The 26,605-nt window shown below is 49.8% G+C and overlaps 1 protein-coding gene across 3 annotated transcripts in view; it reads left to right on the forward strand.

The window, feature by feature from the left end:
- The first annotated feature begins 1,010 nt into the window (after nucleotides 1-1,010).
- RAB11FIP4 (RAB11 family interacting protein 4) overlaps nucleotides 1,011-26,605 on the forward strand; it is a 69,306-nt gene continuing 43,711 nt past the window's right edge. For 2 of the 3 annotated variants that reach the window (XM_061555233.1, XM_061555268.1), the window contains exon 1: nucleotides 1,011-1,406. The gene's annotated coding sequence lies outside the window, so the exon portion shown is untranslated. Of the gene's footprint in view, nucleotides 1,407-15,304; nucleotides 15,365-26,605 lie in introns of those variants that run through there. The other variant, XM_061555242.1, reaches the window with a different exon arrangement.

Genomic DNA, 26,605 nt, shown 5'->3' on the forward strand with positions numbered 1-26,605 from the left:
CCAAGCAAGCATCCCAATGTGGCAGGACCCTCCTGAAAAAAGTCTTATGACTCAATGGGTCTCCCCTGGATGATCGTGCAATGTTTTCAATGTTGCACGGGGTAGAGCGGTGGTGCAGTGGTTATAGCACCGTGCTGCGAACCGAGCCACCCGATCTCGAGTCCCAGGCGGGGCTAACACACGAGAGCCGAGTGATGTCAGGACCGGTCCATCCGCCACCTTCACCAACCCGCACTCACCGGCGGTGCTGAAGTATGGTCAACAAACCTCCACACGACCGACATTGGGTGGAGTGAGAGCGAGGTCCTTAATCCATCGGTGGATTGCGACTTTATTTATTTATATACATTACGTCGGGAGTTCGTCACAGGGATATATGCGTCACAAAACTCGACGTCTGCGCGTAAATAAGTGGCAGCCAAGGGATGGAACACGTCCGAAAGCACGTCCAGCAGGGAGATGGAGCAGTGAAATCGATCCGTGTGTAGGTGCTAAGTGGTGCATTCCATCGCTGCACGGTCAGAGGCGTTCGGCTGCTCGGAGCGGGGAGGCCTTCATCCAGCAGCGGATTGATCATGGCTTGCTGAGGATCACGGTGCTGCTGGTGCTGCCTCGGTGTGGCTGAATGAGCGCGGTGACATCATAAGGCTCGGCTCAGCGCAGCCTGCAGAGCCTCCCCGGCTCGCTGGTGGCGATGTCTCCCCGCTCCTCCTCCTGCTGCTGCTTCTGCTCGACCGCATCCCTCCTCTCAGTCACGAGCGCTCCGCGTTAAGCGTCGACGGTGACTACAAAGGCGACGGAATCTGAAGGGCGCGAAGCGGCCGTGCGGGCGGGAGAGGAGGAGGAGGCTCCTGCTAACAACGGGGAATGGGGATGTGGCGGCGGCGCTGCTGCTGCTGCTGGTGATGCGGCCGTGGCGAGAGGGAGAACGCGCGATCTCGTGTAGAAGGACGCGACGGGCAACAGCGGACACGGCAGCCGAGTCATTGCTGCGGATTGGGGCATGGTGACGCCGAAGCAGCCAGGCCGCGCGTTCGTTAACCTACAACACACGTGAACTCGTGATCTCGGCATCGTCGCTATTGCTGCTGTTGCATTGCACATGGAGGTGGGGAGGGAGGTGATGTGGGGCTGGCGGACATGGTGACCCGTGCCGTGCGGAGGAGCCCCTGCGTGTAGCAAACATCCTCACCACCATCATCCTCACCATCATCCTCATCATCATCCTCACCACCACCACCATCATCCTCATCCTCCCTGCTGCTGCTGCTGAGCCGTGTGCGTGGCACGGTGCGACGTGCAAGGCAGCAGCCCGCGGCTGTCTCTTCTCCATCCTCTCCATCGGCAGCATCCGCATCCAGCCGAGGAGGAATCGACAGCGGAGGGGAGGGGGTGGGGGAGTGGAGGTGGGTGTCATTTTATTATTCCCGCTTCGACAATGGCAGTGGCTGTAAACAGTAGCATCCACTGGTATGTGTGTGTGTGGTGGATTGATGACTGTGTGTTTGTGTGGGCCTGTTTGTGTTGCCGACGCTGCGCTACCAGCCCGGCCGCCCGAGTTTTATTCCCGTTCACGGCCACCACCAGTGACGATTATCTGAACCGTTCATGGGCATCCTCTAGGTCGACTCGGCATCAAATGTGTGCCACTGGGGAGACAAATACGGCCGGGCGTGGTGCTGGCGACCCAACCGTCGTGTGCCGTCATTCCTGCCTTCATAGGTGCTCGCTAACAGCGCTTGCCCTAACAGTGTGTCAGCGCTTTATGGGGGATCTTTATCTTTGCTCTGCACAATACAGCAGCAGGAGATTGTCTGTTGTGTGTGTATCGTGTGTGCCTTCATATGCATCTGTCCGCCTATCCAAACAATGCAAATTATGAATGCATCATGTGCTTGTGTGCATGCCTGCTACTGTGATATACAAATTGGGTGTAACGCCCGTGTGCGCTGTTTGCAACAATTTATGGCGTGAGGGTGGCTCGCAGATCCCTTACAGATGTACAGCTGCGTCTAACGGCACTTGCCTCAACAGCCTGGTCAAGGCTGTATACGGGGGATCGTTGTCTTTATACACGTTTGAATGCAAGTCTGATAACGGTGCGTGTGTACTGCAGTAACGGAATGCCTATATGCACTTCTGTGCTCGATGCAGATATTCCTGGACGGTTATGTGGGCTGTGCGTGTGAGTGCCTCGACTGCCTGTGCGTGTGTGGCTAATGTCTGGACCATAACACACACAAAACAAGACAAAGATCCCCCATATAGCCTTAACAGATTGTTGGGGCAATTGCTGATAGCGAGCAGCACCTATGAAGGCCGGTACTGCACACGAGGAGGTGGGTGGCCAGCACCACACCCGACCGCCTTTGTCTCCCCAGTGGCCATGTTTGCACACCCGCACTAGGTACTCATTTGAGGCTGAGTCGACCTAGGGGAGGCCCAGGACCAGTTGATAAAATCGTCACTGGTGTTAACTGTGAGTGGGAATCGAACTCGGGCCACCGGGTTCATAGTGCAGCGCTAACCGCTACACTACCACTCCCCTTAACACACACACACAACAGCACACACGTAATTACCTGGGCCATACAAAGACACATGATTCCTCAAGGCACACACTGGGCCACACACACAGTAACGTTACGCGCACTGTTCTGCGCTCGTCTTGTCTTTGACTCTGTAACCCAGGTCCCTCTTGGACACGGGGGGGGGGGGGTTCTCTGGCAAACAGAGTGGGGGCGAGCAGTCCATTTACCCTTTTGCCTCTGAGTCCAATGGATCGCACTGGACAGGGGTATGGAGACTTCCCACCCACTCGATACGCTACTGTTTGTGTGTGTGTGCCTAGTGTGGTAGTGTCATCTTGAGGTGCTTGCTCATAGCACTTGCCCCAATAGTCTGTTAAGGCTATACGAAGGATATGTGTCTTTTGTGTCACCTTGGTATTTACAAAACGCATTTACAGGCGTGCGTCAGCTGTTATAAATTTCGTTCATCTTGTTCCCCTATGAAGTGTTTGCCTGCGAGGGGAATTCAAAGCAATTGTGTTGATATCCCATGCGGTTTACATGGCTGAGCCTCTTTCCGTGTCAATTATATAGCCGGGACAGGATTACTGTTTCTGCAGAAGCGTGGCAAGAAGAGTAGGCCTAGGTCCTGCTATCGCTAACCCCAACCCTGATCATAAACCCTTACCCAAACCATATATCCTAACCAGAACCCCAAATCCTTCATCCTAAACCCAACCCCTGACTCCAATCATAAGCCCTATCCCTAAACTCGAACCGCCACTTGAACCCTAAATTCCAACCCCTGATCCAAATCCCCGAACCGCCACTCGAACCTCTAATTCCAACTGCTAAACCCTAACCCCTAAACTCTCATCATAACTCTCCCTAAACCCTAACCCCTCAACCCTCACCATGACTCTCTCCATAAAGCCAACCCCTAAACCCTAACCGTGAAACCCTCGCCATTACTCTAACCCTAAAGCCAACCCCTAAACCCTAACCGTGAAACCCTCGCCATTACTCTAACCCTAAAGCCAACCCCTAAACCCTAACCGTGAAACCCTCGCCATTACTCTAACCCTAAAGCCAATCCCTAAACCCTAACCGTGAAACCCTCGCCATTACTCTAACCCTAAAGCCAACCCCTAAACCCTAACCGTGAAACCCTCGCCATTACTCTAACCCTAAAGCCAACCCCTAAGCCCTAACCGTGAAACCCTCGCCATTACTCTAACCCTAAAGCCAACCCCTAAGCCCTACCGTGAAACCCTCGCCATTACTCTAACCCTAAAGCCAACCCCTAAACCCTAACCGTGAAACCCTCGCCATTACTCTAACCCTAAAGCCAACCCCTAAACCCTAACCGTGAAACCCTCGCCATTACTCTAACCCTAAAGCCAACCCCTAAACCGGGCCATGATCCACTGGCGCAAGTTTAGGGCGACCATTGCCGGCGACATCGGTTGCTGAGCGATGAGACCTGGTCCCACGGGGGCTCAGGGTCCAGGCCCGCACGCGTTCACCCGGGCCGCCCTGGCAATCAGCGATGATGTCACAAGGTCACCATGGAAACGAGACGAGTGGTCGAAGATGCCCCTCGCTTAGTTCAACTTCAAAGCCGCGTTTTTTTGTTTGAGGAAAAACACAGTGGAATTTCGTTTTTACAAAAACGGTAAATGTATTAGCGTAGCCTTAGCTCATTCAAATCTATGTTAATCTTGTTTTAATTGCTTCTCTCTGGCCCTGGGTGGTAGAGATGAGGGGCGGGGGGGGGATGGAGGGGGAGGGGCCGAGGCCTCGTGGCTCATGGAGTGTGGGGGACCTGGACCTGTGCCCCACGCTGTTGATACTGGAACGGCCCAGGACCTCCCTCGGCCACGGGGGCCACTTGCCAACGGTCATGGAAACGGCTTGGTACAGGCACTGCCCCCGTGCGTGTGCGTGAGATATAACCGAAGCAAAATTTACGCAATTTTACGTGAATCCCCTGAAATTTCCATAAATCGTTGTTAGCGTCTACACACCCGTACGCTTTGAAGTAATGTATAAGACTTGTGGATGGACAACATTGGAGGTAAATACTCCTCGATGACCCTTGACCTTTGGTGTTCAGGATGTTGACTGACATCCTGTCGTCTTTCAACTCTCGCGAATGCGACGGCGCAGCAGTTGACGTTTGTGAAATCAGGTTTGGGCACGTGGAAGCCCAGTGCTCTTGAATATCTCTGAACCTGTGCTTTGTTGATGATCATAGAATGCGCCACGCAGTTCAGAAACTAGCGTCGCTCTGCAGTGAATGGCATTGTGGGGTCGGAAGGTGCTCGACTTTGTCGACCGTTCAAGCTGCCATACGTTACACACTGCACGGTGACATATTGCATCCGACATGCTACACAGGAATCTGAAATTGGAGGAGCTATTCGTTTCCAAATGGCACTTGCTCACCTGCTACTTCAGAGCTGGGCGGTGATGGGTACACACGTTGCCTGTAATCCAGCGCTGTGGAGGCAGCAGCAAGGGTTGGTGGATGACACACAGATGTTGTGACACTCCCTTTCCGTGGGCGTCGAGGTGTCATACCCACAGTGGTGAGATGTTGACTACTTTGCCAGGTATACAGGAAGTCACGGGTTTGATCCCGACCCCGACACCTGTATATTTGGAGTTTGTGTGTTCTCCCCGTGGTTGCTTGGATTTTTCTCCGGGTCCTCCGGTTTTTCCCTCAATATTTAGAATCAACTTGCGTTTAGAGTATTTGGCTGCTATACATGTCTACGCAATAAGCCACTTCGTTGAGCTATCATTTGTATCCAGGTCGCTTCTGAAAAAGAGCTGTGTAGGAGAAGGCAGTACAGCAAGTGGACTAATCACCATCTGTTTCCATCTGTACAGGGATGGAGCATTTTCTCCGGGCGCTCCGGTTTCCTCCCACACGTATAAGTGCCATTAATTGGCTGAAAACATCTTAAAAATAACCCAATGCAGGACCCTCCTGAAAACGGGTGCTACGACTTGCTGTGGCTCTCCTGGATAATAAGAAAATTCTTTTTATAATTCCTGTACTCTCAAGCACACATTTATCACTGCATACTGTTCGAGCAATGCGCGTTCCGATGATGTCAGCACGTACAAACCGTCGGCTGTTGGATGTTCTGGCGTGGTTTTTTTCTCTCGAAATTGCACGGTCAAAATGTTGTAAATTCAGAAAGGCGAACATTTTCCGGGGACAGTCCACGGCCAAGAGAATCGGAATCCGTATCTTTATTCATCCTGGAGAAGTCTGATGAGCTATGAAGCTCTTTTTCACAGATGTCCAGTTAAAACGTTTTTGTCACCTTAATTTGTTCCTCCGATGTAACGCGTGGGAGATCCAGAGCGTGACGGACGGACACTTGTAGATAGTATGTATACAGTACACTATATAGATTTAGTACGTCAGCTGTCCAAACAGTTTTTATTTTACATTGCGTCTCGTGGAGTAGTTCACTGATGATGGTACAGTACGAGCACGAGTGTTTTTTTTATTGTGCTCATATTTGCACCCATGTCGAGTGATTGATTGCACACGGGAACAGCGTTTGTGTGATTGTTCATTAGCGCTGCGTGCCATGCAGACGGCCTGGTCTGGGTGGTGAATCCCGAATTACCATGCCGTCATGGACTGGAGAGGCGGTCAAACATCCGCGCAATGTCAACGTGTTGCGGTGCTTTAAGGAAAGAGAGCGCGGTTATTTTTGTCGTTGCAATTGGTATGAAAAGACGCTCCGCCAAGAAAAGCAGCAATCTTTTCTGTTGTCACGGGTTTCTCGTCACGTACAGATTATAATTCTTGTCGTTGCCTCCAGGCAGGGCGCAACGGGGGGTCCCCATAGCGTAAGGGCACAGGCCCTGTCCATACGTGGGCTCCAAAGAGGCATCTGGCAGCAGCGAAACATTCTGAATTGGAGTATGGTATTTATTTTCCTGCAGGAGGAATCCGATAAGCAATAAAGCTCTTCTTTCACAGATGTCCAGTAGGGGCGGGTCAGCAAGTTACAACAACAAACAGTACAAACACACGATAGGATACAAAGAACATACGAATACAACTCAACCATCCCCCTCCTACCCAGGGCAAAGCCCATTGAAGTAATAACTTATTTTTCAGAAGCGACATGGCCACAAATTATCGCTCAACAAAGTGGCTTATTACGTGTAAATTTATCGCAGCAAAATAATCTAAATAATCTCCAATTCATGACGGTGCTGAACTGATTTGGCCTAATGAGGGCGAGAGATCTAACCCAATGCTTCCCAGCCACTGTCACTCCATGGCACGGCACGCTGCCGGGGTCACAAGGGGGTATCGTAACGAGTAACAGGTAAGAACACTTCATGGGACCTCTCTTGCCAGTACCAAAATATGATAATAGGTTTTCCCCTTTTTTCTGGCAACAAAACAGCTGTTAAGTTGTTAAAACAACAAACTGAAAATTTTACAAGGAATCATGTCTGCATTAACCACAATACTTGTGGTCAGAATGCAAATATTTTGGTACTGGCAAAGGAGGTCCCATGATGTAGATGCTCACCCCGAGCTTTTGGCGTCCTCTGGTCTAACACCGTTTGAGATGAGGCTAAAAAAAGCTGTCTCTGGTGTGGACCAATCAGTTTCAAAGACGATGCATATATTATCAGAGTATATTTTTTGTTTGCATTCTGACCACAAGTATTGTGGTTAATGCAGACATGATTCCTTGTAAAAGGTTTCGGTTTGGTGTTTTAACAAGTTAACACCTGTTTTGTTGCCAGAAAAAAGGGGAAAACCTATTATCAGGTAAGAACACAGACCCAGGTCTGGCATTAAAACAGGAAGGTGTGAAGATGTTCAAACATCGAATAGATTGCTGATTCAAATGCATCAAATTGGCATCAACCACACAAACTTGGGGTAAAACATGCAAACAAACATGCTCTGATAATGTAATGTATGGATTGTCTTTGAAACTGATTGACCTACACCAGAGACAGCCTTCCTTCCGGCCCTGTCTCAACCATCAATGACCAGAGAACTCCAAAAAGGTGAACAATATAAAGGCAATGCAAGTATCTAAGTATTAATTGCTGGATCTTGACTAAAAGCTTTCGTGACTGCAGGAATTCATATTCTTTTGGGTCTTTCGGGACAGCCACGTAGATAGATCAAATAATAAAAATATATAAAAATAATAAAAAACATAAAATTTTATAAAAAATCATATTGATAGCTCGGGGTGAGAAGTCATACACAGTCGCCCACCTGTGTGTGGAATGGTCTGGACTCTGGGACCTCTCGCATGCTCCCGTTGAATGTCACCTTGCCCGTGAGTGGTAGTTTTGCTGGTGGTGGTGTGGGTAACTGCGGTTCTTCTTAACCTCTTTCATGCCATGGCACCGCAACACTTTCAAGCCGGCTCGATATTCGCGGCCACGCTGAACCTAAGAATCGCTGTGGGCCTGGGTGGGTGGGTGAGTGGCGAATGCGTTGTAGCTGAGAGATTAATTCCAATCCCTTGCTTCTACTGATCTCTATATCTCATCCGATTCTTCCAGTATAAATAAAGATTCTGAAGTGGCAGTCCCAAAATGCGTGACGAGAATTTTCTTTAGCTGCGTGAGTGTATTCATGTCTGTCTTTATATCAGTGTATCTCTATGTGTCTGTGTGCGTGTCTCCATGTCTGTGTCTCCGTCTCTGTATCTCTACCTCTATGAGTGTCTCCGTGTTTATGTGCATCTGTGTATGTAGTGACAGGTACAGTAGAACCCCTCTTAACGACCACCCCTGTTAACGACTAATCGCTTAACGACAGGCCTCCATAGAGCCCAATGTGTTCTCTTACCGACCATTCCTCTGTTAACGATGGGCTGTTGTAGGTAAAGTAAATATGTGTAGAGAGTTCAACTGAGTCGCAGACGCACTTCTTGGAGGCAACACATTTATTAAAAGCAACACACGGGGTACTACCCCTTAACACATTAACAACCTATGGTGGTGGACCACCAGGCGAACTACACTAATTACACTGGAACTAGCTACGACGGACCGGAACCTGGCCTGGGTCCCGGTCCACGTGTTGGTGACTCTTGTAGGACGTAGATTCTTCAGGATGAACAACAACAGCCAGTCCCTCTCGGGGACCCGGCTTATATCCTCTGTGGCGGGGCTGGCTCCGCCCTCAGCCACGACCACCTTCGACAACCCTCGACAGGATCTTGGCCCTGACACGTGACCACCCCTAGCCCCCACCTGGGGCCCCTGTGTAGACTTTACAGGTCACGTGTCCTTTGGGGTCAACCAGGGTGCCATGGCCCTTATTAACCCCATTCCCATGGCCGGCACTCTCACACCCCTATCCTGTAGGGGTCGGCACTGCACGCAGAGCGTGGTGCCATCCAGCACTGGCAGTCAGCGCTCACCGAGCCCCTCTAGGGCCGGTACTGCACCCACATCCACGTGGTGTCCGCGATTTCGCTACATGGCACGCCGTGCCTGTCTAAGGCCGGCATTACACAGTGACATCCACGATGTCACTACATATGTGTAGGGGTTATTACGGGAGAAACGGCGGACAACAAACACAGGGTTGTCGGCACTCACATACACGGGTGGTCACACCGACGTCCGCATCAGTTATTGCCCACGCCCCAGCCCTCGGAGGCGATCCCTATAAAAGGTGGAACCCAAAGAGCTCGAGTTCAGTTCGACACGAAGCTGACCAGTGAAGATCCAAGACTCGGAGATTAGGCCCTGGGACTCCCCGGTCTCGCCGTCCTTATAAGGGCCGAGCCGGGTAAGCCAGTGGCGCGGCCCAGGAGCTTCCAGACCGCTGCCCTTGTCAGGGCAAGGCTGGTTAGCTGGTGCCGAGATCTGTGCTTGCCAGGGCCAGATCAGTCAGCCTCCCGTAGCCCAGTAGAGGAGGACTGGGGGACAGGACAGAGGGCTTAGTACTAGGGTGGGTTTCCCATAGTACGGGTGAAGGGGCCGATACCCCTTCAACTATTGTATCTGTCCCGGAGTTAATAAACAGTGTGTCTCAACTTCGACATCGTCTCCTCCGCTACTTACTACATATGTATTAATGCATTGTTTAACCGTGTTTCTTTAAATATTGTGTGTCTATAATGTTCTTAGTATCTTTATGTATTAATATCCATTGCTTAAATATTATAAAGTGCGTTTTTTGGGTCGATGCTATCGAAACGAATTAAGCCTTTTGACTTGTATTTCCTACACTCGCTTAACGACCAAATCACTTGACCGGTTTCGTGGAACCATTTACCGTCGTTAAGAGGGGTTCTGCTGTATTGTAGCGGTCACAAACACTGTGCTACGAACCCGGCGACCAGAGTTCAATTCATGCTCACGGTCAACATCGGTGATGCATATCTGAACCGGCCCTGGGCCTCCCCCTGAGTCGACTTAGCCTCAAATTGAGTAACTGGTGCAGTGTGTAAAACGTCTCCACTCGGGAGACAAAGGCGGCCGAGCGTGGTGCTGGCCACCCACCCCTTGGTGTGCCATGTCGGCCTTCACAGGTGCTCGCTAGCAGCACTTGCCCCAACAGTCTGTTAAGGCTATGCGGAGGATCTTAGTCTTTGTATATAGTCACGTCTCTTTGTCTATTTATCTGTGTATCTGTGTGTGTGTGCGTGTCTCCGTGTTCCTGTGAGCTGCACTGTAATGCCATCACTCTGTGAGCTGCATCATCATCACCTTGTCAGCCGCACACTAACACCTCCATGCACGCCCCCTGGCACACACAGCGGCGTGGCTAACGTGACTCCCACAACGTGTGAGATTACTCCGTTTCTTGGCAAGGGGGGTTGGACTCGTGACTCTTGAATTCGCCAGCCGTCACTGTTTAACACAAGCGGCTTGGGTACGATAAAACTACGTGGCTACTCAGGTGGGTCTTGAGTTTGGAAAGTTTCAGAACCCCTCCTTCTTCTAGATGCAGAGCAACAAAAACGATTTCACATTCAGGTGGCCAAGCCACAGACAACCGCGTCAGGAGCAAGCAGAGTGAATCATCGCTGCGATGTCGCCTTCGTATTTGTGGATCGCACCATTGCGTCGTTATACGTTGTACGGTCTGTTCTGGATGACCACAGTCACACACGGCTGGAGAGTTTGTGCGGTGAGGTTTAGCGTGAACCACGAGCTTCACGGAAGATCCAAACACAACAAGGTGTTGGTTTAGGAGTTCTTTGGAACTCCATTCAGCTCTCCAAGCTTTATTGGAGTTGAACTCGCATCGTTGAAGGTTAAGTGTATGGGTCTAAAGGGGCTCGTGGTGTGACTTCAAGCGATGACGAGGGACGTAATTGAGGTCCTGATGAATGGGAAGGCGACTGTTTTCCTCGATTCGCAGGACTTCCTGGAGGGTTGCAGCCTTGCAGCGGATTGGTGGGGGAGAGACGTGGTGACAGCACGGGCAGCCAGGGTGTTGGGGTCGACTTGAGGGTTCCAGTGATGCACCGCACCGCAGTGTTCGGTTGGACATCAACAAGACGAGTGGTGACTCCTTCTGGTCCATACTGGTGCACAGTACTCGGCTACAGAGTGCACAGGGGCCATCGTTGATGTCCCGAGCACTGGTGCTGATCTAGATGATAGGAAATACATCTGTGATGTTGAAAGGAGAGGCTCCTCTCTGTTAACAAGTCAACTCAATTTGATTTTTGTTTACATACGTTGGCTCATTTTTGGGACAAATCTGTCACTCAAAGCTTCATTGCATTAAAATGCAAGCTCAAGATAAAATTTGAACATTTTTATACATATTTACAAACTATCTAAAGTTGTAGATTGTATCTATAATCGTAGATATATTAGCATGGTTGGCTACGTACGGTGTGAGAGAAGTTCTACATATAAAAGCAAAGCTGTGAGTTAAGTTGTTGGATGCAAATGCAAAGGGCAGGTGTTGTTGAGTTGTTACTTGAATGTAGTGATGATCGAGTCGAGTGTGCAGATTGCTTCGGGGACAATGAAAAATAAGAATAAGTTTGACCCTTTCTGGCAATAAAACAGGTGTTAAGATGGTCAAACACCAAATAGATACATTTGTCCCCATGATATGCTTCGGGAGAGGTCAGGGCCCGGGTTGGAGCACGCGATATTGTTATTGCCGAGTGTGGGGTTTGAGAACAAAGGGACAGTGTGGACTCGCGAGATGTTAACTGTCTCGCCTGGTATACAGGAGGTCGTGGGTTCCATGTCGACCCTGGCGCTTTTATATTTGGAGTTTGCGTGTTCTCCCCGTGGTCACGTGGATTTTTCTCCGGGTCCTTCGGTTTTCCTCTCCACATTTAGAAACACGCGTTTAGAATATTTGACTGCTATACATTACCACGTGATAAGCCACGTCGTTGAGCTGTCATTTGTGGCCAGGGCGTTTCTGAGAAGGAGCTACATAGCTCTGTGAGCCTTACCTGGTAAAATGAGATAAACAATAGTGCAGTGTAGACCTTTAGAAATTGGCTTAAAAGCCAACAGATATCCAGCATCAGAATCGGAATCTGTATTTATACTGGAGGAAGCCAAAGAGCTATCAAGCTCTTTTTCACAGATGTCCAGTAGGGGCACAGTGTCAGAACGTTAAAACAACATCAGCCAGCGATGGGAATTCTCCACTCCAAAGTTTGTGCTCTCTCTCCACAGGACGGACGTTACACACTTCCCACAAGGTGGTACGAATTTTATACCCCCCCCCCCGCCCACCTAAAGATGATGAGCCGAGTTGATCCTGGATATTATAAACTCACGTCGGCCTTCCCTGGCAGTCTGCCATAGCGCCGCCTGGCTGGGTGAAGTCAAAAGTGATTTCCTGCTGAAATGAGCATTGAGGCAACGGTGCTCATCTCCTGTTTACAGCCCTGCAGATCCAGTGGTGGGAATTCCACATTCTGTGGCGGCGGCGAGTCTCCCTATTAGACAGCCGCCATCGTTGACTTCCTCACAAAGTGGTAGTCTTTTTTTTTATCAACCCTTAATGGACGATGTGCTGAGTCAACAACCGACCCAGAATGTGAGCTCGCAGCCTTTCGCTGTGCCACCTTGGCCAAACTGAAATAACCGGGGGGGGGGGGGGGGCAGCTTTGCTCTTTGTGGGCATAGTCAGAGTTGCCTGATGAGGCTGGTTGTTGAAATTACCGGCGAAACGTCGTTACTCGAATTGTAAATATTGTGGGTTTACTCATCAAAACACCGCTGCGCTGAAACAGTAACCAATTGGCACGTTTTATTTACGTGACAAACCTCACGAATTGGCTGCGTCAGGTGGTGGCGGGTTTTAATAACACATATTTCCGCGATCTAAGCAAAAAAAAACCTCTTATGGATAGTTAGAGGTTTACTTATTAAGCCTTAGAAGTCGACGTGATGACCAGCAGTGATTTCTCCGAGTTGTCGGGTTCATGATTTACGTGGCGACTCGTGACGGCTTGTGACTTTGCTCGCTATATCGGCGGCCCTCGTGCACAGTTCGAGTCACAGCTGTTCCTCGCTTCCCCGTGTGAGTCTCGGTGTGCGCTACGCGTAACTAAACTATATATATTTAACTTAAACAGGTAAGGCGGCTCGCTGAGCTATATAGCTCTTTTTTCAGAAGCGACGGGCCAAATATGATTGCTCAACAAAGTGGCTTATTATGTGGAAATGTAGAGCAGTAGTCAAATACTCTAAACGCGTGACGTTGATTTTAAATGTGAAGGGAAAAACCAGAGAACCCAGAAAAAAATCCACGAGACCACGGGGAGAGAGACACGCAAACTCCACAGATACAGCAGCAGGAGTCAGGGTCGGGATAGAACCCACGACCTCCTGTATACCAGGCGAGGTAGTTAACATCTCCTCGCAACCGGTAGGCCCCACACACAGCCTGTGGGGCCGTCTGGGGGCGGTACTTGTTCTTGTCGTGCCCTCCAGGCCGAGAGCGAGAGGCTGCACTCCCTGTGACTGGACATGTCCAGTACAGCTCTTTGTCAATCCACTGCTGGATGAGGGTCTCCGCACGTTGTGCGCGGTTGCGTGCGTGTGGTTTTTGACCATGTACGTGGGTGGGACCACAGCCGTGCAGGTTGATGGATGTTGCTCCCCTGCCCTCTGCTGCCCACCACTGCCCACCACATCGTCACGCAGCCTGTAACAACCCGTGACTCACAACGGTCACACATCCCTAGTTGTCTTTCCCCCCGCACCTCCGATTAGCGTGGTTGGCTTTGTACGGTGCTAAAGAAGTTCAACATACTCCTATAACTTGGCGGTAGTTCCTGAACAACACCTCTTTGTGGAAATATCGCGTTGTAGTAAATTAATATGTAATGTTGGGGTAAAGCACAGTCCGCGATAACACGTGAGATGCGTACGCAGGCCGAACAAAGACTGAGGTGCTTGGGTAGCATCTCGAAGCATCCCCAATGCCCTGTGCGATGCTCTGTCGAGGTAGCCGTACGACCGCTATTCGCGCGACGTAGTTCTCTTCACTCAATTGCGTTATATCCAATTCGCATCCGTGTGACAAAAAATGTGTTTCCTCATACATTCATCGCGCTATATCCAATTGGCGTTATGAAAATGCAGCGTTAAAGGAGAACAGACTCTACGTGCGTCGGAGTGCTTCTCAGGCTCATTTCCCACTTAGCTGCCAGAGATCTGAAGAGGCCGGTGCACTTCACGTGGTTTGGCCATTGGCTGCAATGGAGTTACAAACTGGGGAATGTGAGCGCTGACAAGACGGATTGATGGTGTGGAGCTGTCAGGCGGCGGCAGCAGCAGCAGCGTCGTTCTCGTTCACTCGCCGAGCGTGGCCTCAGTGACTCCCGAGGCTCCGTCTGCAGCAGGAAGAGGGCTCTGCACGCGTTTGTTCTGTGCAACGAGGGCAATTCTAGAGCCGTGGGTGTCGTCTGATGAGGCTGCACTTGAGTTGACCTCGAGCGGTGCGTCTCAACCGCTCTCACTCCACCGCACCGCTCACCCTCGAGCTTGCTCGATCTTCGCGGCACAACGAACCACCGTGAGCTCTTCATCCACCAGTGGATCGATGGTGGCTGATGATGCGTGTGTGGGGAGCGGTAGGGGAGCGGGAAGCACGCTGCGCTACGATCATGGCGACCCGAGTTAGATTCCCGCTCGTGGCTAACACCAGAGACGATTGTCTGAACCAGTCTTGGATCTCCCAAAGTCGACTCAGCCTCAAATGGTTTCGATGTCTAAAAACATTGCCACTTCTGGAGACAAAGGCGGACGGGCGGGCGTGTTGTTGAACACGCACCCGCTCGTGTGCTCTTCCAGGCATTCATAGGTGCTCGCAGATAGCACTTACCCCAAAAGTCTGTTCAGGCTCCATGAGGGATATTTGTCTTCGTGTTGGCACAGTAGGGAGCACAAATGGGTGCTCCCTCCTAGATCTGTCCCGTAACCTCCTGCCAGCAGCGAGCCGCCCTCCGCACTTCACGTGATGCCATCCAGGTGCACCTAGCCTGGCACGAGCACCGCGGGGACGTCGGTGCCACTTGTTGGCGAACAGCGCCCGTTGTTGTTGTCGTCGTCGCCGCGTCACAGCCGTTGCGAAGCGCTGACCTGGGGGAAGCTGAGGCCAGAGCACATTGGTTGGGGTTTCTCACTGTCCTCGTTTTTTCCCTCCCCCACCCCCCCAAGATCATTCTCGCTTTGAGGTCGCGCCGTCTTGGGACGGTAACTGTCAGGGCTGTCGTCGGTTGCATAATAACCCCCCACCACCACCCACACATAGAACACTGCGCGGTTACCCGCGGGTCTCCTCTCTTGCGGTGTTGAGAGATCGTCTTGTTCTTCTTTGTCATCCCGAAGTAAGTCGTTTTTTTTTTACCTCAGATGAACAACCCTAAGAGTCCAAATATTACGCATTGGGGTGCCACGGTGGCGAGATGTTAACTCCCTCGCCTGTTATGCAGGAGGTCGTGGGTTCGATCCCCACCCTGGCGCTTGCTGTATATGTGGAGTTTCCGTGTCTCTCTCTCTCATCATCATCATCACGGTGGCTAGGAGATGTTAACTACCTCGCCTGGTATGCAGGAGGTCGTGGGTCCGACCCCGACCCTGGCGCCTGCTGCTGTGTATTTGGAGTTTGTGTCTCTCTCTCCCCATGGTCGCGTGGATTTTTCTTCGAGCACTCCGGTTTTTCCCTCCACATTTAGAAACACGCGTTTCAAGTATTTGGCTGCTATACATTTCCACGTGATAAGCCACTTCATTGGGCTATCATTTGTGGCCAGGTCTCTTCTGAAAAAAATCTACATAGCTCAGTGGGCCTTACCTGGTAAAATAAAATAAAAATCTTAATCCCTCTGATAATGCGTATGGCTATCATTTAGAAGAAGGCCATCAAGCATTGTTTTAGAGGATTTGTAATTATCGACGTTTAGGGCCATTGCCTGAAAGCACATGCATTATGTATGTTGAACTTCTTTCGCACCATACGTAGCCGACCATGCACTGTATAATAATCGGAGGTGTGGGGAAGAAGGGTCATTGCCCGAAACGTCACTGATTACATATATCACGACCACGGTTTTGATGAATTTGAGTTTGTTGTTGTCATTATTTATTGCTTGTGCGCCACTGCCAATGCAGCAGCACCAACACCACCACCAATTGAATATGGATTATTTATGGACTAAGTAACGGTTCGACTCGCAACACAGAACGCACCATCGCCATCCCGACATTTTGTTGAACCACCGGATGCTCGTCCACCCTGGGTCCACTTGTGGCGGCCCAGGCCCCCGGCTTAAAGTTGTGGGGAGGACAGAAGCCGGGTTCGGAACCGGCCGTGTCAGCCTGTTTTATTCGTACTGCCGGAGGAATCCAATGAGCTACAAAGTAATTTTTTTACAGACGTCCTTTAGGGGCGGGGTCAGAAGGTTACAACAACAAACAACAGAAAAGCACGATAGGAGAGTGCAAAGTCTAGGAAAAGGTATTGATGGTAAGGGATACTGTGAGGGCCGTTGGCTCCCGGGGTCTCCACCGCCTCCATTCCCTGTTCCCGGTTGCGTTGCCACACTGCCCTAATACCCGCTAGGGTTTCGCCGGTATTCAAATGCGACGCCCCTACTCATACAGCCTCGTGCAGCGCTCCCACGCTGCGAGCGTACGTACGCACCGCATCGTCAATCAAACACCATACTCCCCCTCACGCAGCTTCGCGCAGTACTCACTCGCTGGGAGTATACGTATGCCCGTCTACAGCCCTGTGCAGCACTCGCCTCCACGCCGAATAACCACGTTACCAATGCGCACCTGTATCAGATACGTAGTGAACGTACGCGCACACACGCAGCTCCGCTCGCACTCACTCACTACGAGGATACTTATACATAGTGCCGCGCACTCCAAACGCAACCCTTTCTAACTTAATTTGGAGCTTTCGTGACTGCAGGAATTATTCTTTGGTTCTTTCGGTAAAGTCACGTATAAAGATAAAATAATAAATTAAATTAAATACTAGCATACGACGTTTCGATTGCAACACAAGCAATCGTCATCAGGTATAAATTAAATAGAAACACAAATCTAGTATACTTAGAAATGTAATGTAATACAACAAAGAGTCGGATAACATAACAGTCAACACCCTATCTGGTTGATTACGTTCTTCCTGAGAATGCTAAATTTGAGAGAGAGATTAAACACAGAACCAGAAACATAGACAGACATATAAGCAGACAGATATCATAGAGATACATAGAGAGAGAGCAAACATAGGCACAAAGAGAAAATACGCCTCTGTCGAGGCCTTAAATAGAGAAAGGGGGGGGCGGGGGCGGGGAGAGAGGGAGGGGTTAGAGAAATTAGCATGTCCATGAGTGGAAACGGTGAGTGGCAAGGTGTATCTCTGTGATATCTGTCTGCTTTATATGTCTGTCTATGTTTCTGGTTCTGTGTTTAATCTCTCTCTCAAATTTAGCGTTCTCATGAAGAATGTAATCAACCAGATAGGGTGTTGACTGTTATGTTATCCGACTCTCTGTTGCAGGAGCGGTTTCTTCATTAGGGCGATTGGGCGACGCACCACCAAAGTGTGAAAGGGACTTTTTCAATCACATTCAAAATCTCATTCAACCAGAGTTATGCTAGCCGTTACTGTGCCTCTGGATATAGTCCAATCAGCGTCATGTCACGTTCTGTGGAGTACCGCCTCTTTTTGGGCGATTTCACTCTGGCTGAGAATCGCCCAGAGTGTTCCCATAGACTTACATTCAAATATGTTTTTTTTCGAACGGCAGGCGTGGCAATACATTCTCTATGGCTTCCGGGAGGGCTCGCACTAACGTGCTTACGTCATCATACGTAAGCACGTTTCAGTCAACAATATTATTTGTCGCCACCTAGTGGAATCTTTAATAAAAGAAACTGAGTGGATTGTAATAATAGTGAATATAGAAACAAACAAGGAGATGTATTGTAAGAGTCACTTTATTTTTCATTAATATTAAAGTAGTGAAGTTGCCTTTACATGCTTAAGCTGTTAATTTATCCATTGCATGGGTGGACCCTTATCCTTATCAATCATCCAGACATTTGCCCCCCCTGAGAGATTTTGCAGGAGCCGCCACTGCTCTGTTGTATTACATTACATTTCTAAGTATACTAGATTTGTGTTTCTATTTAATTAATACCTGATGATGATTGCTTGTGTTGCAATCGAAACGTCGTACTGCTAGTATTTAATTAAATTTATTATTTTATCTTTATACGTGACTTTACCGAAAGAACCAAAGAATAGCAACCCTTTCTCTTGCGCCGCTCTGCGCAGCGCTCCCACGTGGCGAACCCCTGTATACACAGCACCACACGCGTGCACACTTCTCAGCGACATCACACGAGGCCACAATCAGCTATTAATGATTTTTTCTCGGCAACTGCACTTTACTGTTAAGTCAGTATGAATCGACGAGGCTGGCCTACGCTGATACCTCTATGCCTATTCCCGATTTATCTCCTTATCTCCTTATTACTCACGGTTCAAAGTATTCGGCGTCCTGTGGCTTTTCCTCGATGCTCGTCTGGATAACGTCGCACGGACGTCCGGAGGGCAGAGCTGGGAGCCGTCTTGGCCGCTGGCTTCTTGGAGTGAGAGGCCATCTACCCGTTTGCGCCCCCCTTTTATCGTCCCTACATCAAAGAGATGCCGCCCCGCCTGTTGTTATGCACTCCCAGTTTTTCTTTAACAATGGGCGCGCGCCAGTCAGGGCGCGTGCGGCGGTTCCGGGGCGCCTTTGTTATGCTAATAAGATGCGCTGCGTGTCGCGGCGCTTATTCTAATTATGCTCCTCCATAATAATGCTTATGCGCTGCGCGTATTCAAATTAGTCCTATTCTTATGCCCCTCCATAATAATGGGTGGTCGGCCTGACCGCGCCGGTGCATGGCGCCTTTGTCATGCCAATTAGCCGTCTCGCTCCTCCTCTGCCTGCCCCGTCGATACGCGTGTGTGTGGGGTGCGTTTCAATCGCGGTGGCCGAGTGGCTCCCCGCCGCGACCATGCAATCTTAATGCCGGCCACAGCGCCGCGGTGCGAATCAGCATCGGGGGAGGTCGTCCAATTCCCTGGCCGCAGGAAACCGTGAAGATTATCCCGGTAAGGGCTTCTCGGGTGAAAACCGGTCAGCCAGGTGACCTCCCCTCGGAGCTCTATGGGGGGGGAAATGCGTGCGGGTGTGTTTATGTGAGGTGAGGTGAGGGGGAAGCGGGGCTGGCTCTGTCGCTTGGTGGTGGCGAGGTCGTAGATGGGGTGCCCGCCGAGCGGCTTCGTGGCGGCAGCATCACAATACCACCCACTCCAGGATAACACCCACTGATGGTAAGGGATACCACCCATTCCAGGATAACACCCACTGATGGTATCCTGGAAACGGGGCCGGCGCCATCAACAATTGCCCGAGCTCTGCAGTCCACTATATGGTAAAGATATTTTCAGCCAATGTAATGAGTGTTTATGCATTAGTTCCAAGCTGACAGCGGAGTATTAGACATTGAGCTGCGCAACGTGCAGATGTTTCACTCTTAATCATCACCGACTTGAACATAATTCGTGATCGGGGTGACAAAACCTAGTTTCATTCAACAACAAAAACCTAGTCAAAGATAATATCACAGAAGACAATTCTACAGTTTCTCTTTCTCCCATCACGTTTAACAATGATATTGTTATCCATAATAAAATAATACATCTGCTTGGCACAGCAATCTCCTCTGACCCATCCTGGAGTGGCTTCTGTTAGTGATCTGGCTAAAGGGGCATCAGAGAAGTTTGGATTCGCTCTGAACAAAATTACGACTGCTGCCAAACAAAGCACAGCAAATTCTACTGGATGTAAACTTTAAAGATGTTGGGAAATCATGCTGTCCTACCCGGCGTGGAGCACCCCATTCCCACCTCATTGCAGTCAGTTTAATTTAACGTGCCGTGGTGGTGAGATGTTAATTGCCCCGCCTGGTATATAGGATATCGTGGATTCGATCCCGACCCTGACACCTGCATATTTGGAGTTTGCGGTGTCTCTCCCTGTGCTCGTGCGGATTTTTCTCCGGGTCCTCCGATTTTTCACTTCTCTTCTCCAACACACCGGTGTTCTGAACTTGCAATGAATTGGCATGTTTTGTTTACATGACAAATCTTACTCATTGGCTGTGTCGGGTGGTGGCATATTTAATGAAACACGAATATTTACGTGATCTAATCCAAAAAAACCCACTACCTTGAAAGTGCTGTTGGTTTCTTGCCATTTCAATTATCGGGTCTTTGGGCTTGTGATTAAAAACCCCGCCACAGCCATGGCCCGACGTTTGCTAATGGCCTGGCATTTACTTTGTGGCTTGGCCGCCTGCTAATGTCTTTGGCATTTGCCTATGGGCGGCCAAACCCACAGGCGTTTCGTTTTCTCCGGTCTCGAGCAGCGATCCCAGATTCCCCCGTGCTGTGCATCTGCGGTCAGTGCGCAGGCCTTGCATCAACTGAACGCACAATGTGCACGTGTACTATTGATTTAATGTTGCTCCGTTTTCCTGGCAAGAGACATCGATTGTAAATAGTTTTGAACAAGAGCTGCTATTGTAGGTGGCTCCTTAGTTATGGCAATGTCAGGTGGCTGTATACAATATTAAGTATCAATAGCACAAGTGTAGATTCCTCTATACAGTCATTGGCGAATCGGGGTGGTAGGCCGCCTGGTGCTGTATTGTTCCCGACTCTCACACCTTTATAGCTGAAGTTGTATATCTCTCTCTTCCCCGTGGTTGCGTGGATTTTTCTCAGGGTCCTCCGGTTTTTTCCCTCCACATTTAGAAACGTGCCTTGAGAGTATTTGGCTGCTCTAAATGCCCACTTGATGGTAAGCTGCTTTGTTGAGCTGTCATTTGTGGCCAGGTCGCTTCTGAAGAAGAGCTACATAGCTCAGTGGGCCTTACCTGGTAAAATAAAAAAGTGTTGTTTAAAAAATATATATATGGAAAGCATTGAAGCCTTGGTAAAAGTGTTTTTTGGATGATGCCTATCTGCTTAACCCAGCAGCAGAGCAAGAATTTTGTAAATGACAGTTCTATGGCAGGGCACGCTGCATCCGTTGAGTGACTGCTCTTGAATGATCACAAAGTTGTACTCACTGTATCAACCTTGGAGGGATGATGAGCTGAATCGACCCCCAACGGAGATTTTAACTCATTCATCTGTGATTGTGAATCTTGCACTCTAACCGCAGCGAAAACTGGAACCTTTCCAGGCCGAATTAAAGCCCTGTTTTAGGCGAATGATGCGAACGCGACCTGCACAAACGAGACGACCCAAGAAGGATCCAAGAGCACACAGATTGTTTAATTGAATTGAACCATAACAATTTGTAAACTCGTTGAGGATTTAATGACACGCCAAATATAATACAGTGCACAATGGCTGTGTTACGTTTTCCCCTCCCTTAAGAGCCATTGGCTAAAACCGTAAGCTTATTACGCTGGCTAGATTTTAAAATGTTATTGGCTCGTATTCGCTGGAGAGAGATATATGCGCGGCCTAGTATTTTGCAGGCTGACCTCGGCGGTTAATTTGCTCGACGTCGTCCGATTTACCCCGTGGCTCTGAGCGGTGCCACGTGCAGGCGCTCGCGCCATGTCCGTGAGGCCCGGGGTCTCCGCGTGGGGACGTGCGGCACGTTCATAACGGTGTTCCTCCGCCCAGGGACCTCGATCTCCCCCTTCGGAGTGTGCGCATCATGGAATTACTGCCGAGTTTCTGAAGTGTAGCGCATTAAACTTGGTCGTCGTGACGAAGGGAAAGAGCAAAAGACGAGAGATTTCTTTTCATTTCTATTTTAATGTCTAACGAGATGGCAATCGGTGATGCTGAAAGCCGGTAGTTGTAGTGTACACTCCGAAAATTAAGAATGAATCGCGTTTGTCTTTCACATTGCACAAAATAGGATCATCACTCACTCCCAAGGCACCTGACGATGAGTATCTTCTTAGTAAGTCATAACGCCATGCTCGACACTCAACACGACGTTCTGCCATCGACCACACACATCTTCGTCTTCTCATCTGCCATGCTCATTTTTAGAACTCGGAATCTGAATCTGTATTCACATGGCAGCAGGGATCCGATGTGCTATAAAGCTGTTTTCCATAGAAGTCCACTAGAGGCGGATCAGAATGTTACTGCAAGAAACAAAACAAAACACGAGTGTTAAGTATAGGAAAGGTGAGCAAATCACTAAAAACATGCTTATTTTACCAGGTAAAGCCCTCTGAGCGATCAGCTTCTTTTCAGAAGTGACCTTGCCACAAATGATAGCTCAGTGAAGTGACTTGTCACGTGAACATTTCTCGCAGTCAAATACTCTAAATAATCTAAACTCATGTTTCTAAATGTGGAGGCAAAATCCAGAGGACCCGGAGAATTAAGGAGAATTAATTTCGAAGTGGCAATGTTTTGACGCCTGACATGAATACCAAAGAAGGGTGCACGACCGAAGTTGCGAGGGAAGACGTTTTGTGGCGTTTGGGCAAATTTGGGAACATCTCTTCTTGGTGTCGGCCAGATTGGACTTGAGGAGATGAGAGTCCGCTAATGGCAGCGTTTAGGCTGTGGTGTATGGGGTGATGTATTCAAATTGGATAAGAATCTGTCATACATAGCAGGGGTTACCAAAAAGATTTCCAAAATCTTAAACAAACACAAGATCCAGGTTCGTTTCAACACAGTACACAAACTCCGTGATTTGATCCCATCTGTAAAGGATGTGATTCCTGACATGCAATATCCTGGTGTCTACAAACTAAGTTGTGGCTGCAGCAGCAGTTACATTGGGGAAACGAAACGACATGTCTCGGACCGTGTTCGCGAACACAAGGCAGATCTGAAGCACGGTGGGACCAATACCTCTGCCGTTGCGGATCATTGTTTTAACGCTGTGGGCTCACACAAAATAGATTTTTCCAAGATGAAGGTACTCTGCAAACCCACTGGCTATCATCAGAGATTTGTTCATGAAGCCATCCAGATATATAAACACAGACACAACTTCAACCGAGAAGATGGGTATAAATTGAGCAATCATTGGAAGGACGTGATTAACCAGGTAAAGTCTTAACCTGCTGTGATGTTTCCATCTTTCCTGTGATTTTAGCTGACTCTGAGTTGCATCATTAGGTTGGATGTCTTTGTATTGACGGGCTGGATGTCCTTCTCGCTCTGTCACCGATGCTACGACATACTAGGCAAGTCACCGATGCTGCGGCATACTAAGCTCTCACAATACAACAGCCACTTCCACAGCCTCAGGCAGACCATCTCTAGCCCTCTTACCCTGAGGCTGCACCCATCCCAGGACTACATCAGACCTTGTTTCAGTAGCTTTCTCTCTCTCCCTTGAAGACGGTCGCTTGTGTTGTGATCGAAACGTCGTGATCGTTTAATTTTCTATCTACGTGACTTTACCGAAATAACCAAAGAGTAAGCCTTCCATATATACATAGACACAATTTCAACCGAGATGACGGGTACAAACTAAGCAATCACTGGAGGGACGTTAGCAACCAGTTTAAGTCATAACTGCTGTAATGTTTACATTTTTCACTGCTCTTGTGCCCTGCCCATTCCGTTCCTCTTGTGCCCCAAACCACTCCGTTTTAACACTTGAGCTACGCCCACTTTTAAACCTTTATAAACAGCTGCATTCGAGGCTTACCCCCCTTTTCTCTCCGCCTGATGACGACCGCTTGTGTTGCGATCGAAAGGTCGTAGTTTTTTGTTTATTTTTATTAATTTGAACCTATCTACGTGACCCAAAGAATATGGTTCTTCTTGTTATTTTGGTTGCCGACCCCTGGCCATTGGAAGTCCTGTTCACAGTGGAAGTCGAGTTCACCGTGGAAGTCCAGTTTACCATGGATATCCAGTTGACCATGGAAGTCCAGTTGACCATGGAAGTCTAGTAGACCATGGAAGTCCAGTTCATTGTGGAAGTCGAGTTCACTGTGGAAGTCCAGTTGACCATGAAAGTCTAGTTGACCATGGAAGTGCAGTTGACCATGGAAGTGCAGTTCACCATGGAAGTGCAGTTCACCATGGAAGTGTAGTTCACCATGGAAGTCCAGTTGACCATGGAAGTCCAGTTGACCATGGAAGTGCAGTTCACCATGGAAGTGCAGTTCACCATGGAAGTCCAGTTTACCATGGAAGTCCAGTTGACCATGGAAGTGCATTTCAACATGGAAGTGCAGTTCACCGTGGAAGTGCAGTTCACTGTGGAAGTGCAGTTCACCATGGAAGTCCAGTTTACCATTGAAATCCAGTTGACCATGGAAGTGCAATTCACCATGGAAGTGCAGTTCACCATGGAAGTGCAGTTCACCATGGAAGTCCAGTTGACCATGGAAGTGCAATTCACCATGGAAGTGCAGTTCACCATGGAAGTCCAGTTTACCATGGAAGTCCAGTTGACCATGGAAGTGCATTTCAACGTGGAAGTGCAGTTCACCGTGGAAGTGCAGTTCACCGTGGAAGTCCAGTTTACCATTGGCAACCTGCAGCTCCAGAGCTGAACGCCGCACTTTAAGGACTGCTTCATGACATTATTTATTAAGGGCTGACCGTCTCGTATTCACCACAGTACATTGCGGCTCTTGAAATATGGAGGATTTTTTTTACCAAAATAGAAAAAAATTACTCATTGTTAGTTTGGTTGTATTTGAATCGGTATCTCAGCAAATAGTCTATGAGATCTGCCCGAAAAAGTGTGACACCCTGCCGATTTGAGTTTTCCCCCCACCGTCCCATCGTACGTTCCACCTCGGAGGTCAAGCCTCGAGACCAGGCAAACGTCGCTGCTCCGTCGCGGGCCCAAGTCGTCAGGAATTCGCCCCTTTGGGTCACGGTGCTCGTCGCCGTCCATGCAGGCACCTCTGCTGGAATCCGAAGCCTAGTTCCTCCTTCCTTAGCAAGTACATGCAGAGCGCGGGAGAAATCTAAGTTCCATACCGGTCGCATTATGAACGTATTAATAAATGCATGTGTGTGATGTCCCATGTATGCTCCGTGCCAGACGCGGTGTCAAAGGCTGCGCGGGTATCAGTGCCGTGCAGCGAACTGTGCGCATGTAATGATGCGACTCTTTGTGGGTTCAGTCTTGATTCTCACGCGTGACAATCGCACACATCTCGAAAGCGAACGTCCGGAATCGCGGAGCTGCACCTGCTGCCCCGTGTTCTGCTACTGTGCAGGTCGCGTGGAAGCGGAAGATGCTCATTGTACGGCACACGTTCGCCTGTCGTGTCTGCTAGAGCACGCAGGGGATCTGACTGGAAATGAGCTGCAGGGTAATCGCGCAGTGTTTAGCTTCGCTGCGGTCGGAGGCCTCGATGGGACCACGTATGAACGTGCACCGTACATTGAACTGCCTTCGCATCGTACGTAGCCCACCGTGCAAATCGGAGATGCGGGGACACAAGAAACTGAGGACCGTGGTGGGGGAGGGGGGGGGAGAGGAGGTCGTGCCGGTGCTGGGAAAGGAAATGGGATGTGGTGCACTCGTGCAAATGTTTTCTCGAGAGCAAACGACGGCAGGTTGCAGCCGCAAAGCTCGAGGGCAATGCCCGGCTCCTCTGAAGTCATCACTGGGGCTCAAACCGAGCTCCTAAAGTCTACGGAGAGGAGCGTCTCTGTTCTCTGTCCCGGAGCCGGGGCTGCCCCACCGTGTGGGACCGCGGTTGGCTTCAAGGGCAGAGAGAAGTCGGCGCCAGTGGCACGGGGCTCGCGCTGGTAGCGGGAGGGGGCTTCTCGCGGGCCTCGTATCGGGAAATTGACACGGAGATAGCAGCTGTGGGTGGAGTGGGCGGTGGTGGCAGTGGTTGGGTGGTGGTGGTGGTGTGGCGGTGGGATGCACCCTAATTACCCAGCAACATCGCAGTCACAAAGACACGCGTATCCAAAGACAAAGACCCCTCGCATTTCCTTGACAGACTTTTGGGGCAAGTGCTGTTTAGCGAGCACAAACATACGGACACACAACGACAACAGCCGCGACATTCATCACGAAGTGGCAGTAACGTCACCACAGCACTTGTGCCAGACAAAGTGCACTTTGAAGCCACGTGAAGTGTCGAAGGCTCACTGACAGGGGGTCACGGGACAGACGAGTTAACTGCCCGAGATGACTGGCAGATGCATCGCACTCACACACACATTTTAAACACGCGTATATACAGATGACGAAGACAAAGATCCCCCGTATAGCCTTAACAGAATGTTGGGGCAAGTGCTGTGAGCGAGTAGCACCTATGAAGGCCGGTACGGCACACGAGGGGGTGGGTGGCCAGCACCACACCCGACCGCCTTTGTCTTCCGACTGGTGATGTATTACACACTACACCAGGTACTCAATTGAGGCCGAGTTCACCTAGGGGACACCCATGACCGGTTCAAATTATCGTCACCGTGGTTGGCCGTGAGCGGGAATCGATCCCAGGTCGCCGGGTTTGTAGCGTGCTAACCGTTGCACCACCGCTCCTCACACATGCACACACGCCCGTTCACA

Source organism: Lethenteron reissneri, chromosome 3 (genome assembly GCF_015708825.2).
Source record: "Lethenteron reissneri isolate LAM-NWPU_2019-01 chromosome 3, ASM1570882v1, whole genome shotgun sequence".
Taxonomy (NCBI): Eukaryota; Metazoa; Chordata; class Hyperoartia; order Petromyzontiformes; family Petromyzontidae; genus Lethenteron; species Lethenteron reissneri.